This window comes from Corylus avellana, chromosome 9 (genome assembly GCF_965113065.1).
Source record: "Corylus avellana chromosome 9, dhCorAvel1.hap1.2, whole genome shotgun sequence".
Lineage (NCBI taxonomy): Eukaryota > Viridiplantae > Streptophyta > Magnoliopsida > Fagales > Betulaceae > Corylus > Corylus avellana.
In genome coordinates this window covers 16517215-16523657 of record NC_142498.1, presented here as the reverse complement: position 1 = coordinate 16523657, position 6443 = coordinate 16517215, and the positions used below count along the sequence as shown (strand labels likewise).

General features: G+C 33.0%; 1 pseudogene; it reads right to left on the bottom strand.

Annotated features, from left to right (window-relative positions):
- Positions 1 to 4437: 4437 nt before the first annotated feature.
- Positions 4438 to 5880, bottom strand: LOC132190979 (subtilisin-like protease SBT3; annotated as a pseudogene).
- Positions 5881 to 6443: the final 563 nt, after the last annotated feature.

The following is a 6443-nucleotide window of genomic DNA, read 5'->3' as shown; positions in this document are numbered from 1 at the left end:
TGTTTTTAAGCAGCTCTTCACTCAGATTCTGACATGATGCATTTTAAATAGCTTATAATGGTAATCATTTAAAAAAGAAAAATAACTTTTATGGGATTGTGGCATTAACTCACTATTTTGTAGGGGTGTCAAGACGGTTATGGTTAGCAGTTATTGGCAATAACCGCTAATCGTAATCACCTTAGCGGTTAGTAGATTTCACTAACCGCAACTGCTAACCGCCAATTAGTGGTTAGTAAAATAGATAATCGCGTGCTAACCGCTTTTTCAAAATTAAGCTTTTTTTTTGGGCTTTTTAGGCTTTTTGGGCTTTCTTTAAGGCTTTCGGGCCTTTTTGAGCTTCTTTTTTATTTATTTATTTTTTTTTAGTGTCTTCTTGGACCCAATTGTTATAAAAAGAGCCCATATTGAAAAATCAAAAATGTTTGACCCAAAATTTACATTTATTTGTACTTTAAAAAAATTTTCTTAAATATTAAATCATAACCGGTTAACTTTTTTTTTTTTTTTTTTTTTAAAAAAAAAAACAACATATAAAAAAAAATATTCAACACAACATATAAAAAAAGTTTAGAATTTAGACAATTGTCACAACATATAATGATAATACATTCATACTTAAATTGTGTTTATAAGTAACACATTAATTGGTCATTGTTTAATCCAATGTCAATTACTTAATTTGATATTATACGAATCATATTATCATTATACATTAATAATATGATTCACTTGAAGCCTTAAATAAAGTATTTGAATTGTCATTGAATCATATGATTAAGTATTGATATTATACATTTATATTATTCATATGCATCTGTAAACTTATATAGACTTATATGTTTATAACATACATTGGAAATAAGTCTCTAGATATTTAATTGTTGTATTAGTATAAATTGGTATACTTATGAGTTATGTCATATTATATATGTATAATTTGTTATTATATAATCAAATGATTTAATGATCAATTGATCATGTGATATAATCATATAAATTACAGTGATAATATATTAATACTCAAATTGTGATTTAATTATTTTTTAAAAAAATTGTGATTTAATGATAAAATGATTATATAATATAATCATATAAATTATAGTGATAATATATTAAGACTCAAATTGTGATTTAATTATTTTTTTTTAAAAAATTGTGATTTAATGATCAAGTGATTGTGTTATATGTATAAATATTTTTATAATTAAAATTATAAAAATATATTATATAAAAAGGCGGAAGGCGGTTAGCGGTTACGGTTAGTAAACCCAAAAACCGCTAACCGCTAGGCAGTTATAACGGTTAGGCAGTTAGCGGTTAATACGGTTAAGCGGTTAGCGAGCAATTTTTAACCACACGCATTGATACCCCTACTATTTTGTGTTTAGACACCTAAGTTTGGAACCACTTAAGAAAAAAAAAAAAACACAAAATACCTCATCATACCAAATCTAAAGCCAAAAAATATGAAAATAATCATGTACAAAACCACCAGATGGGACCCCATCCCCACCGCCCAGGCTGAGCGCCGCCTAACTTGAACCGCATGCCTGAAAAAAACCCACCCCAGTGCTACTCCTACACTGGTTACGACATTGCTCCACTGCCGATTTTATTTTTTATAGATATATGGGTTTTCTCCGGCATGGGGTTTAGCCTAGGTGGCGTTCTCTGGTGCTCGGCCTAGGTAGTGGCAGTGGGGCTCCAACCTTGCCTGACGGTTTTGGTGGGTTTTCTCAGAGGCAGGGTGGTGGTAGGGTTAAACTTCTAATTCCCCCAAAATATTATTTATTACTAATTCTAAATACTAGCCACTAACCTTAAACTAAATAACGAACACTTTCTTTAATTTTAATTAAAATAATGGGTAAAGTTCATATACCCCCTCAAACTACCACCCAATTGACAATGTCCATCCCTAAAAAAAAAAAAAATTATCAAAACATTATCAATGTCTCCTCAAGACTAGCAATAAGACAAAAATGCCCCTATAAATTTCTCAATAAGACAACAATACCCCCTATAAATTCAAAAAAAAAAAAGATTTTTTTAAAAAACGAAAATTTGTAATTAAAAAAAAAATTAATAATTTTTTTTTATATATTTTTTTGAAAAACGAAATTTTTTTAAAACAAGAATTTTTAATTTTTTTTTAAACAGAAATGTTTATTAATTTTTTTTTAAAACGAAAATTTTATATTTTTTTTAAATGGAAACTTTTATTTTAAAATTTTTTTTTAAAAAAATCAATTTTTATCGAAACTTTTTAATTTTTTTTCTTATAAAAAGGAAAATGCTTTATTATTTTTAAATTTGGCCACTGTTCAGTTTTTTTTTTTTTTGTTAATTTTAGGTTTTTTCTAGAAGTTTTCGTATTTTTGTTTTTATTTTACAAAGGGTAATTTCGTCATTAAGGAACATTGACAATTTTTGATAGTTTAGGAGGGAACATCATCACAATTGAAAGTTTGGAGGGACATTGTCAATTGGGTGATAGTTTGAGGGGGTATGTAAACTTTTCCTTAAAATAATTTATCCAACCACTAAATAGTATTCTAATTTTGTAGCTATAAATCTCTTATTTTTCAGTTCTAGCATTTTTCAATGCTGGGTGTCACCTTGTTTAACCCACGTCATCTTACGTTGTTTTAGACACCTTACCTTATTTGGCACATCTTAGCATCACTCTAACCACAATAGGATGTTATACAATATTAGACAATTCAATCTCACCCTTTCTATCAAGCTTTGAATGATTTTGCATACAAGTTCTTCGCATTTTTCTTCTTTTTTTTGGTATTATAGTCCATATATATTTTACAATTTAGAGTAGGTTGCGATATTTCTATCTTCTTCCACGGGTCATTGATTCCTTTAACACTAGTCTCTCTTAAGTGTCTTTGTGTTCTTGTTAGAATATTAATCAAATAATTAAATTCATAATTTTTATTGAGTTAAGCTTTTAAAATAATTGTCGATTTAACTTGTATGTCATGAGTTCAAACTTGAGTATCTAGTTTATCCCCATTTCGGGTGTTGGGCCCGATCAATTATTAAAGGAGAGTTTGAGTCCATAAGTAAGGGAACATGATCCTCTCTAATCCAACATAAAGTGGAGAATATCTTAATGGTGAAGATCTATCTATAGAGATCCTAAGGATATAGATGAGATTAATAAAAAAAATAATAAAATTATATATATATATATATATATATATATATATATTAAAAAAGAAAATAATAAAAAACTAGGGGTGGCTGGCCACCCATTGAGGGTGGCCGCATCATCCCATTTGGGGCTAGGGGTGGCTTTGGCACGGCGGTCTGGGGTGGCCGAAGCCACCCCGTGGCTCTTAGGGTGGTCTGGCCAACCTCAAGGGCCAAATCTTAAAAAAAAAAAAAAAAAAAAAAAAAAAAAAAAAATCTCTTGGCCCACGGGGGTGGCCGGACCACCCCCAAGGGCCAAATAATTTTTTTATTTTTTTTCGTTTGGCCCTTGGGGCGGCCGGAACACTTCTATTGGGCATGGGGGTGGCCGAAGCCACCCAGACGGCTGGTCTGTGGTGGTTGAAGCCACCCTCAAGGGCCAAACGATTTTATTTTATTTTATTTTATTTTATTTTATTTTAAAAGATTTGGCCCCTGGACCACCCCCAAAGGCAATGGGGTGGCCGAAGCCACCCACAGCCCCAACTGGGGTGGTCCGGCCACCCCCAATGGGTGGCCAGCCACCCCTTGGTTTTTTATTATTTTCTTTTATAATTATTTTTAAAATTTATATATTATTTTATTATTTTTTATTAATAAGATAGGTGTCTCATTTATGGCCTTAGGATCTTTATAGAGAGATCCTAACCATGAACTGGATATTCTTCAGTCCAAAATGGACAGGAGAGGATCCTGTTCCATAAGTAAGAGGAATGTTACAATATTAATTGAATGATTAAATTCATTATTTCCTATTAACTTAAGTTTTATGGACAACTGATAATTTAACACTAACAAGTTAATGTTATACATATGAACTACGGTATGTTAATTTTATTGAGAAAATGTCAATGTAGCCCTTAATTATATGATCTCTATTTTAAAGTTAACTGAAAATTGAAAACTTACAATTAATATTCAGCATTAAATTATGGGGGCAAAAACTATATATAAAGGAGTTCAATATTTAGTTCATGCGCTTTTTGGGCCCATCAAGATGGTTTTTGTTCAATCAACTCATCATGGTCACTGTAATTATTTTTCAAATGCATTAGAAGACAACATCCAATATACTTTTCTTTTCTTTTTTTCCTTACCAAATAACATGACGCATAAACCAAAACAGAAAAAAACAACAAAACAAATGGCTAGAGACAATAAAAACAAAAAGACACAAAAAGAACAGAACACATATAGGGATTGAAATCCTAGAAGTGGCCCATATACTCAAAAGAAACCCTCAAGAATCACGACGATGAGGCTCCTCACGAGATGTTTTCTATTTTCTTCAGCCCATATTAGCTGACCAAATGAATTTGAAACGGCCGGTATCTTTTCAGATGACAGGGTAAGAGGATAAGTTATCTTCTCATACTTCCTTCCAAATACTAGTGTCTTGGGCATAATCGTAACATTAAAGCCCTCCGGTGCTGTCACTACGGCATTGTAAGTTGTAGCTCCTTCACCAACATTGGTTACAGTCCTTTGAAAGTTAATCGGTTTCGGTTTCAATATTCTTTTATTGTATGAAATGAAGAATGATGGGTAATTAAGATCAGAAGATGGGTTTGAACAGCTATAATTATCTGATCTAGTAATCTTCTTGATGTTTTCCTTGTATGATTGAAAAGCACATAATAGATTCACATGCATAATCTTGTGGGGTTGCGTCATATACCAAACCAGGGTCTAGTGCTTTATTAGGATCTATGTGACCTGCTCCCATGGCCAGAGGTGAAGCCATTTCAGAAGCACCTTACCTGTACTGCTCTATTGGGCGTTGCTCATTATCCAATATGTTAGCAGTGGTCATAATGGTGGAACTTTGAAGCTATTGTTAAGGGGCTGTCATAAAGCTATTACTGCGGTGGTGCAACATAAGCTGCCACCCGAGCATGTGGTGCAACACCTTTGGCAGTTCCTTCAGCATAACCAAAGAAATATGTACCTTTTACATAATTCCCAGCAAGCTATGGTGGAAACTGCGGTCCCACGCCCTGAGTCGTCCCTAGCTGATGAGTCCACGCCATGAAATGAGCCATTGTTTTCAGCTTTCAAAGCCTCATTGAAATATCTAGCCCCTATAAGCTTTTTGTTACACATGGAGGAGTTAAAGTCTTGTCCACCCTTACACAACCCTTTCCACTGGGTTGGAGGTGGTGTAATTATACCATCATCTTTGAAGCTTGGGCTTTCAGGCCATATACCGGAATCTATGACCCCGATGATAATATCTTTTCCATGGTTTGAGGCATTCATCAAACCAGTAGTAGGGTTGAGGTAGAGAAATTCAGGGGTATGGGTGGTATGGGGCCGCATCATAGTACTATCACGATAAGAAGAGATGAGCCCTCGAGATTTCTTTAGAGCTTCTAACTCATCTACAGATAAAACAACGCTAAAACCATGTAGGGCATTATTGTATATATATAAAAGAGATGGTGATGATGATGGGTTTCCAATTAATGAAGACTGGTTTGTAAATTTGTGGGGGTCAATAGTTGATGAGTACCAGTTTTGGTGGCTACTAAATGCCTTGGGCATGAGGGGCTTGTCCATATGAACAATATAAGTGGATCTCTTTCCTGAAATTGGTAAAAGATTAAGACCTACCCAAGACAATGTAAGAAAGACCAAGTATGGACGAATAATCCCTTTGAGAACACCCATGGTTTCTTCACAACTAAAGCTTTTGCTCAATGTGAAGGATAAAGCAATTTATGTGTTATATATATAGCAGTCACAACTCACAATGTTTCAAGAATTTAGAAAATTGAAAGAAACAAATAGAAAAATATATTCAACTACTGTAAATAGATTTTATTAAGTGTTTCTATCATTTATGATTTTTCTAATTCACATAATTAACTCACAAGTAACTAGGAGATGTTGAAAATAAATAGTAGATTGCCTCTCATATAACAGAAAGGTTGTAAACTTTTAAGCTAAATAAGTGGAGAAAGAGTTCCCAAGAGATAGCTCAATTGGCTGTGACCACGCTTATTGAAGTAGATGTCACTAGTTCGAATTCTCCTCCCACCTTTTATGCGGACATGTCAAAAATAAAAAAATAAAAAAAGTGGAGAAAGAAAAGGAAGGCACGATATTAGAGTTATAGCCTCCCTTAGTTAAAGGGGGGGCAAATAGTGAATCACACTTATTTAAGATGGATGACTTATCAAGGCTAGAAATGTTAGAAAAATAAAAACTAAATTTGCTCTAGAAAATCTCTC